Source organism: Lissotriton vulgaris, chromosome 1_1, assembly GCF_964263255.1.
Source record: "Lissotriton vulgaris chromosome 1_1, aLisVul1.2, whole genome shotgun sequence".
In the NCBI taxonomy this organism is placed as follows: Eukaryota; Metazoa; Chordata; class Amphibia; order Caudata; family Salamandridae; genus Lissotriton; species Lissotriton vulgaris.
Genome location: NC_141685.1, coordinates 1145775342 through 1145777852, shown reverse-complemented (window position 1 = coordinate 1145777852; position 2511 = coordinate 1145775342). Strand labels below are relative to the sequence as shown.

The 2511-nt window shown below is 46.2% G+C and overlaps 1 pseudogene; it reads left to right on the top strand.

Moving 5' to 3' along the window:
• The first annotated feature begins 1776 nt into the window (after positions 1-1776).
• LOC147748817 (S-phase kinase-associated protein 1 pseudogene) lies at positions 1777-2261 on the top strand (annotated as a pseudogene).
• The last annotated feature ends 250 nt before the right edge of the window (positions 2262-2511 follow it).

The following is a 2511-nucleotide window of genomic DNA, read 5'->3' as shown; positions in this document are numbered from 1 at the left end:
GCTGGGGTGGGATCTTCCTCGTACGCCAAGGTTGGGTCTCCTCCATGTCCTGGAGAATGTGGGAAGCAACATCTACAAACGCCACCTCCTGTTACTGGGGTTGGTTGTAGCTAAACGGGATCTGGCGAGAGCCTGGAAGAGCGATCGTGCCCCCCGCTCAGCGCCTGGAAGGCGGGATTAGATTTTCTTATGGGGCTGGAATTACCTGTGTTTGAGGCCAGGGGGTGCCCCCGGAAACACTATAAGATCTGGAAGCGGTGGGCGGACTACAGGGGGCTGACGTTGGAACCCCCAGTTGACATAGATGATGTGCCACCTCCGGATGGGGACCCTGGGACCTAGGATGCTGTCTGACGCCAACATTGCCTTACAAATGTCTTTGGTGAACTGTGAACACGTGCACTGGGTTAGGGTGGGATAAGGGGTGGGTAGCTGGGGAAGGGAGTTGGGGTATGTTTATTGGGGGTTGGTGGGACATGGGATGGGGAGGGGGGTGATTCAAAGTTTAGGCCTTCTAGTCATCCTGCTATTTGTTTACAGTGGACAGTTCCTCCTGATTGTGGAGTACTGTACCTATGCTTTGCCTGAACATTTAATAAAAATGGTTGTGAAAAAAAAAAAGTTGATTAACGATAGGTCAGACCTACTGTTGCCCTTACGTGATCTCTGGGTCCGTGACGGCCTCGAATTGGATGACGAGGCCTGGCAATCGGCGATCTCCTCTCCCAAGGAAGTCGCGATTCCAGCAAGACTTCGGCTGGTTCAGCTTAAGATTCTTCACAGGGTGTACATCACGGGCCCCCGTCTGGTTCGGATGGGCTTTTCCGAGGAGAGTTTGTGTAAGCGGCGATGTGGACAGGTGGGGACATTTCTTCATATTATTTGGGAATGTCATGAAGTTGCGGCTTATTGGAACGAGGTGTATGATGTAATGAAAGAGGATACGGGTATTGCTCTCTTACCGGAGGCCAGGCACTGCTTGTTAAATGTCTGGGAGCCTACGGATTACAATGTAGCCCAGACCCAGTGAGCTACCCTGGGGGCCATGATTGCTAAGCGTGATATTGCACCATTGTGAGGGTCCCAGAGGCCGCCTACAGTTGAAGTATGGAAGGAAAACATGGACTGGTGCATGTTTAGGGAAAAAACAGTATATCTGGCCCGGGGCCGCCCCTGGAAATGGCATAGAGTGTGGGGGCCATGGAACAGGTATCGTGGAGACATATGTACACCACCTGCAGTGGATAACATTGATATCCCACTCTCCCCCTGACCCCACATTAATGTTTGCATTATTGTCTGCTTACTGCTTCGCCCCTGTACCCCTCTCTTCCTTATAGTGATTACTGATTATTTGATGTACTGTTTATCCGGCCTCATTTAAACAAAGCACTCTGTAAAATGTTTTCTTGCCTTGCTTGTTATACTTAATAAAAATAAATATTAAAAAACAATCCCATTCCAATGAATAGAAATAGAGTAAAGTTTAATAAACAAAATGACACCAAAACAACAAACATCCAATAAGGGGAACTGGAGATATGAACTTTTAAAGATTTAGGAGAAAAACCAGTGGGAAAAAGTAAAGCACCAATAGAAAATACTGTTCTGTGTGACCAGTACCTAGGTGCGATTTCAGACCAACCGCTATGGAGCACAGGTCTGATTCACCAAGTGAGGCTCATGGTTGCACGCAGTGCAGTATGTGTGCGGGGCCCAGTAGCAGTATCGGGCCATCAGAGACGTTCATCACCCCCTCCGGACACTGGAGACAATATGCCTACTATAGAACTCCAGAGTTCTGATGGAGAACTTTTCGAGGTTGAAGTTGAAATTGCCAAGCAGTCAGTAATGATCACAACCAAGATTTGGGAATGGATGATGAAGGTGATGATGATCCTCTGCCCCTTCCAAATGTTAATGCAGCTATACTTAAAAAGGTTATCCGGTGGCGCACCCACCATAAGGATGATCCTCCCCCACCAGAGGATGACGAGAATAAAGAAAAGAGGGCCAATGACATCCCTGTGTGGGATCAGGAATTCCTTAAAGTAGACCAGGGAACACTGTTCAAGCTTATTTTGGCTGCAAATTATTTGGATATGAAAGTATTGCTTCATGTCACATGCAAGACGGTAGCAAATATGATTAAGAGAAAAACCCCAGAAGAGATTTGTAAGACAGTCAGTATCAAAAATGACTTTACTGAAGAGGAGGAGGCACAGGTACTCAAAGAAAACCAGTGATGTGAAGAAAAGTGATACCTGGTCACTGGCACTGATAAACGCACTGTAACGTTTTCTCCAACACTAGGTACACTGCTCTGTTAATACTTGTTAATATTCTACTGCATGTGTAATTTTGAGTAAAGATCAAACCCCAAGGCTGTGTTTTACCAATTTAATTGGATGTTTGACTTTTTACTTTGCAGTAATAAAACATATATAATCCCTTTATAGAAAGAAAAAAAACAAATGAGGCTCATCCCTGCCAAAGAGTTTACCTTCTGAC